The sequence below is a fragment of the Pseudorca crassidens genome, chromosome 11 (genome assembly GCF_039906515.1).
Source record: "Pseudorca crassidens isolate mPseCra1 chromosome 11, mPseCra1.hap1, whole genome shotgun sequence".
Lineage (NCBI taxonomy): Eukaryota > Metazoa > Chordata > Mammalia > Artiodactyla > Delphinidae > Pseudorca > Pseudorca crassidens.
In genome coordinates this window covers 64222013-64229457 of record NC_090306.1, presented here as the reverse complement: position 1 = coordinate 64229457, position 7445 = coordinate 64222013, and the positions used below count along the sequence as shown (strand labels likewise).

Genomic DNA, 7445 nt, shown 5'->3' with positions numbered 1-7445 from the left:
CTAACAGTACATTCAGAAACATTAAATAAGTCAGGAAGAATTTTAAGGATGGAGAAACCTTCCCAATACTCTGAAATCTAATTACTCAAGTGCTGTCGACTTCAGACTCACAAATTACCTGATAAGCAAAGTGAGGGAAAATTGCTGTTTAGAGAGCAAAGGCTAGGGTTTTTCTCATAAAGCACAAAGAGGATTAATTGATGAAACACTAGAAGAGGAAAACACTTAGTTCCTAATTGACATGGGTTTTGTATCTTTTATGGGGTGGATCTAAGGCATTCCAAGTTCTCTGTATACCCAGGCAAAGCTTCCTCTTTCTCCTGCATATTCCCTTCCCTGAAACTCTTTCTTTATTCCTACTCATCCTTTAGGTTTCAGCTTGGATATTATGTCCCCTGAGAAGACCCCCTTCCCTCTTGAGCTCCGGTAGGAACCTGTTCTCCCACCCCGCAATTATAGCACTTAGCATATGCTGCATTGGAACCAATAGTTAACTTGTCAGCCTCTCCCATTGGACCACAGATCCCTGAGAACAGAAAAATGATCTATTTTGTTTATTATTGTCACCTTGGCACCCAGCACAGCACTTTAATGGTGCATGCTCCATAGAATTTTGTTGTGTTATGTAGGACAGACATCCCAAGACCTCTAAACTTTGGTGCTGGTGGCTCTCATTAGCTTTGCATGTTAGTAAATGTGGACGCTGGCGGAACTGGGTGAATCTAAGGCTTTTCTGGACACATTTTCACGTGCAGGGTATATAGGAAGGATGGATTAGGGTTCTGGAATGCCCGAGGCAATGGGAATGTGCTTCAGTTTCTACTTACTTTGCTTCCTTCCTCCTCCCTGCTTCAATCTTCAAATTGAATCTTTAATCTTTAAAAAAAAAAAAAAAAAGAAAAAAGTCATCCCTGATAAATATACTGCAGGGATGGGACAAGATCTACAGTAGGCATTAAGATGGGAAAGAGGCCAGTCACTTTCCTGTTTACTTTTTGTGCCATCACAGAATACAGCCATATTTGTTTTTCAGTTGAAAGGTCAAGGCGGAGCCTTTATCTGTGAATGAACGGGTTGCTGTTTCCTTTTCCTTTTTTCTGGCATTAGGCTACTCTGAGACTTCCTCCAAAGGTTTATGAGCATCTTTGCTCTAGTGGATAACGTGGGGTTAAACTTCCTTTTGGAGGAGATAAACCTTTCCTGAGTCAGTCAAAGGCTTCTTGTTATTCAGATTCCTTTGTAAGTGTGGCAGGTTAACCGGCTGTGGCCTCTTCTATCATCTCATCTGCCTGTTTATCTTACTTGTTCATTTCTCTCCGCCAATAAGGATAGGAACTGGTCAGACTGTGTGTACAGTATATGCAAAATGATGTTGTTTTGTCCAAGGAGGAGCCCTTTACCTTTTTGCTGCTTGAATGAGAAGAAAAGGTCTATTAAGATTGTGTGGGTCAGTGACTTGACAGATATCAATGCAAGCCTGAATAAGAAAAAGAATTTCTCCCTCCTAAGCCATGGCATATCAGTTGTACAGAAATACCACTTTGGGAAACGGTCTTCAGGAGAGCCTCGATGAGCTTATACAGTCTCAACAGATTAACCCCCAACTTGCCCTTCAAGTTCTACTTCAGTTTGATAAGGCTATAAATTCAGCATGGGCACAGAGGGTCAGGAGCAGAGTCAATTTCAGGGGCTCTCTAAATACGTACAGATTCTGTGATAATGTGTGGACTTTTGTATTGAATGATGTTGAATTCGGAGAGGTGACAGAACTTATTAAAGTGGATAAAGTGAAAATTGTAGCCTGTGATGGTAAAAATACTGGCTCCAATACTACAGAATGAATAGAAAAAAAATGGCTTTTTAATGCTCTCCTGTTATTGTTCATCGCTTTTTGAAGAGAAGCATAGAAGAGATTTTTTAAAAACTTATTCTGGCATTGCAGAAGTGACTGCACTGTGCCGTACTATCAGAGAGTTCCAGTAGGAAGAAGCTTATAACTCTGTACCTTCTTACATTACCTTTATCATACAGCATGAAGAAACAGAACTTTTTTTTTTTTTTTTTTGCCGCACGCGGGCCTCCCACTCTTGTGGCCTCTCCCGTTGCGGAGCACAGGCTCCGGACGTGCAGGCTCAGCGGCCACGGCTCACGGGCCCAGCCGCTCCGCGGCATGTGGGATCCTCCCGGACCCGGGCACGAACCCGTGTCCCCTGCATGGGCAGGCGGACACTCAACCACTGCGCCACCAGGGAAGCCCCAGAACTTCGTTTTACGACAAATCAAACATTGTGGCCTTCCTAAGACCATTCTTTAATAAATTCATTTTAAAACTCAAAAAAAAAAAAAGGTTTGTGCTAGGTAATGATTATATGCCTCTATCTCTTTTAATTCCTGCTTTAAAAAGGAAGTGACTCATACGGTAGATAAACTGGACTTGAAAGAATGTCTAGCTTATGCAAAGCTCTTATTTACATACTAGTCTCTTTCATTCACAGGGAAATAGGGACTCGAGGACTTTGGGAGTTCCTCCCTTTTCTGTTTTCTGATAGGCAGTGACCTAAATGATCTCTGGAAGTTTGTTGTTGTTGTCAGTTTTCCCATTTTTTTCCCTGCCCTTAACGTGTCCCTGATGCAGCCTTTCCTTTCTCTGTTGAAAATATGAATTACATGAATGTGAGAGCAGAGACCAGAGAGATACTATAAAAATTTCTTCTATCTTACATTCCTAACTCCTCAAAGCCTCAGATCCTTCATCACTAGCAGCTCAAGTCTGTCTACATGGGGCTTCATCTACTCCCTTCCTGACTTCCAGGGTTTAGTAAAGCAGTTTAGAGTACAGGTTAGAAGCATGTGCCTTAGAGTCAGCTAGACCTGGACTGGTTTCATATTAGCTGGTGGTCTTGGAAAAGTCATTTAACCTCTTACCCTGTTTCCTCACCTGTTAAATGGGAATCCTAGTAATACCTGGATCACAGGACTACTGTGATGGTGACGTGAGAATTTATGTAAAGCACATGACTTAGTATGTGGCCAGTGGTAAACTCACTCAGTATTTGAGATTAATAAGAATTTTATTTGTAAGCTTAGTCTTTAATTCTCTCACTTTCTTTTTTTTTAATGTCTTTTCTAAATCATGTCTTCAATTTATTTATTTATTTATTTTATTTATTTATTTTTATTTTTGGCCGTGTTGGGTCTTTGTTGCTGTGCGCAGGCTTTCTCTAGTTGCGGCGAGCGGGGGCTACTCTTTGTTGCGGTGCGAGGGCTTCTCATTGCAGTGGCTTCTCTTGTGGCGGAGCACGGGCTCTAGGCGTGCAGGCTTCAGTAGTTGTGGCTCGTGGGCTCTATAGCGCAGGCTCAGTACTTGTGGTGCACGGGCTTAGTTGCTCCGTGGCGTGTGGGATCTTCCCAGACCAGGGCTCGAACCCGTGTCCCCTGCATTGGCAGGTGGATTCTTAACCACTGTACCACCAGGGAAGTCTTCAATTTAAACCACTATTTTATTTCTCAGTCTTTGTTGAATAAATGAATCAACAGTGACTGAATGATAGTGGTCTGTGTTCCCAATGATAAGAGCCAACTATATTCTCAAAAATTCTCATTTGTTCCTGAGATTCCTAGGCAGGCAGATCAATTGCAGGGTGAGGAGTTTATTCTGCCCAGTTACGGAGTTACAGGGGTTCCTAGAGGCCTGATTCCTCGCCCTGCTCCCTGGCTTATGAACCGGAGATGACCTCAGGCTGGTGTGATCCAGATCAACTCCCATTTGAGCCAGGTCCCAGCCAGACAGCAACAGGGCAGGGCACTAGGCAAACAATCCTCTCTTGTTTTCCCCTCCCTTAAAATATCCTTTCGTACACTCATAGATAGTTATTAACTTGACCACAGCTCATATATTAGTTCAGGTATAAATGACTAAAGAAGGAGTGAACTCATCTGAGTTTTTTCTCGTAGCTTCCACTTTTCACTCCTTTAATATTTCTTTTGCTCTATGAATATTGTTCTGGTGCATATTCATTGGTTTGTTTTTTCCATGCCATTCTCCCACTCCCAACTAACCAGCTAACCAGTGGTAAGTAGAAACTTGAAGGCTTTAAGTTAAAGAGTTAGTGACATGGGACTTCCCTGGTGATGCAGTGGTTAAGAATCTGCCTGCCAATACAGGGGACACGGGTTCAATCCCTGGCCCTGGAAGATCCCACATGCTGCAGAGCAAGTAAGCCCGTGCGTCACAACTATTGAGCCTGCGCTCTAGAACCCGCGCTCTAGAGCCCGCGAGCTACAACTACTAAGCCTGCGCACCACAACTACTGAAGCCCGCACACCTAGAGCCCGTGCTCCGCAACAGGAGGAGACACCGCAATGAGAAGCCTGCGCACCACAACGAAGAGTAGCCCCAGCTCGCCGCAACTTGAGAAAGCCCGCGCGCAGCAACGAAGACCCAACGCAGCCAAAAATAAATAATAAATAAATAAATAATTTTATATTAAAAAAAAGAGTTAGTGACATAGTCCTTACATTCATGTACTCAACAACTATTTGGAGCATCTTCTCTGGTCCAGGCACTGTCTTCAATGTTGGGTGTATATTAATTTTTTTAAAAAGAGAGACATGGACCTTATCGTTACGGAACTTATAACTGAGCCTCATCTTTATGGGAGATTTTAGTGTTCTTTTAGGACCCATCCAGCACCCAACCTCACACTTTTATAACTGTCTTAATTCTATTTGACTTTCACCTCCATCCCACTTCAGCCATCCTTTTACATAGGCACTTCATAGGCATTTACAATTACACTTGACCTTGTCATCGCCCAGAGCTGAAATCTTAAACTCCATAGACTGGCTTGCTAACCACAGGCTTATAATTCTTCCAGCTTTCTCACCTCCATTTTCCAGCCATGCATTTTCTTCAAGACTTCCGGTTCCTTTTTGTCCCTATCATGTCAGTCACTTCCATATTTTCACATCCTTCCTATCCAGCCTAGACAGGATGATGGCTTAATGCTTCACTTTTTCTCTAGTCAATACCATCGTATCCCTTCTGCTGTCATATTCTTCAAGATCCTTACCCGGTACCAATGCAACTTCTTCACTTTCACATCTAGCCTTCTGAAGGCTGCTAGGAAAAAAAGTCACTCAGCTTTGTTGCAACAAATTGATTGTGTTCAACTTGAGGCAGACTTGCAATGCTGCATGTTAATCTTTCTATGTGTCTTGGGTTATCACTTTCATTCCCCACAATTGCCTTATTTTATTCTTCTGGCATTTAAAAGTATGTATTTTTGGTTTAAAAACATTTTTATTATGGAAAATTGCAAACATTTGTAAAAGCATAGAGAATAGTGTCCTAAACCTCCACATATCTGTTACTCAGCTCGTGACCAGTCTTGTTCCATTATGGCCTCTATCCCACCACCAAATTATTTTAAATCAAATCTTTGACATCATATTATTTTATCTGTGAATACAGTACGTACTCTAAAAGATAAGGACACTTTAAAAAACTAAGCACAATAGCATTATCTCAGTAAAAAGTTAACAGTCATTTTCTAATACCACTAGACCTACATACAGGCAGTTTTCACATTTCTTTGTTGCCTTTTGACTTTTTAAAAAAAGTTTGTTTGAATTAGGATCCAAATAAGGTCAATATTTTGTGATTGGTTGACATGTCTGGTAAGTCTCTTTTAAGGTAAAGTTTCTTCCTCCTTTTCTCTTTTTCTCTTTATATACATATACGTATAGTTTTTGTTTGTTTGAAGAAACCAGGTCCTGTGATTGCTTTTGAAACCATTGCTATATTACTGTGACCAACTCTCTCATTCCTGACAGCTGATCAGGATTTACAGAAAGAGTCTCTTAACTAGTACCCTTAACTACCTATACTCCTATTAGCACTTGCATCCATCCTTCCCTCCTCTGCTGGTCCTGAGAAAAGTGTCCCTTCTCCTTTCTATCTAAGACTAATTCTTCCATCAGCGCCCTTGGTCTCTCTCCACCAGCTTCTTAGGAAACGCCCTCCATTTTTTATCCTCCCTCTCCGGTATCTTTAGCCTCTCCCTGACTCTATCGCTCTCGGGACTTAAACACTGAAGGGCTCTCTCAACTATACAAACAAAGTAACCAACCAAATAACACACACACACACACACACACACACACACGCACACGCACATGCACACACGCACGAGTACCCTCGGTCTTGTGTCTCATTTGGATTTTGGTCCCATCTCTCACATTCCTTTTAAAACCAAGCTTCTAAAAAATCTCTTCATTCATTTTTTCCACACTTTCAGCTTCCATTTACTCCCTAACCCACTGCCTGACTTCAGTTTCTATCACTCCTCAGAAATAGTGTTTTCCTTTCCAAGGGCACTAAAAGCTCCTGACTAAATGCAATGGCTATGGTCTGAGTCTTTATTTCATTCGATACCTCTGCAGCATTTTACAGTGTTGGCCACGCCATGCTTCTTGAAACATCCTTCAGCTTCCATGAATTGGTTTCTCTTGGTTTTCCTCCTGCTTCTGTGATTGCAACTTCTCGGTTCCTCCAAAGGTCTTCCTTCTTTATCTGCCCTTGGATTTAAGCCTTTCGTGAGTTCTATGTACTTTCCCCAGGTGATCTCATATATTCCTGTGAATTCAACCATCACCTTACAAGGACTCCCAAATAGATGTCTCTGGCTCTGAAATCTCTCTCCTGAGATCTGGGTCTATGTAGCCAATTCCTATTGGACAGACACTTTGACATCCCTTAGACAATTCAGACTCAGTTAGCTTAATTCATCCATTATCTTCCCACTTAAACTTCCTCTACTTTCTGCCTTGTCTGTCTTTGTGAATGTTACGACCTGGTTACTCAAGCCAGAAATTTCGTTATTATCCTTGATGTCTTCCTCTCCCTCCCTGTTCTCTTTTCTCCCGTTTCTAATAGATCACCAGCTGATATTTATCTTAATATTAATTGCCCACTTTGCACATTTTTCTTTGAAGCTCCTTTCATCTTACATAGATGACTGCCATAGCCATGGGTCATTCTGCCTCCTGCCTAGGACCCTCCAGTTCACTTCCCACAATGCTACCTGATCATATGAAATCCTTCAACGGCTTTCCATTCCTCCAGGAAAAGAAAGAAGCTTGGTAACACAGTGTATAAAGCCCTGATTAGGTCTTCACCTCTTCAGCCTCCTTGTCTGTCATTCCCCATTTCCCACCTGATACTCAACCTTTGCGCTTCAGCTCAGGGGTCATCTCTTCTAGGAAGTCTTCTCTGCCCTGTAGTCCAGGTTAGGGGCTCTTCTTATCTATCTGCCTTGAGAAATCCCCCCATGATAGGCTCACATCTCCACCCTGTCCTCCTTCACCTACTGACTTGGCTGGTGCTCACACACGTAGCTACCTAAGTCATGGACCAGCCCAGCTGGGAAGGATCTCCTCATTTT

General features: G+C 42.3%; 1 pseudogene; it reads left to right on the top strand.

The window, feature by feature from the left end:
- The first annotated feature begins 1441 nt into the window (after positions 1-1441).
- On the top strand, positions 1442-1913 carry LOC137202879 (transcription initiation factor IIA subunit 2 pseudogene; annotated as a pseudogene).
- Positions 1914-7445: the final 5532 nt, after the last annotated feature.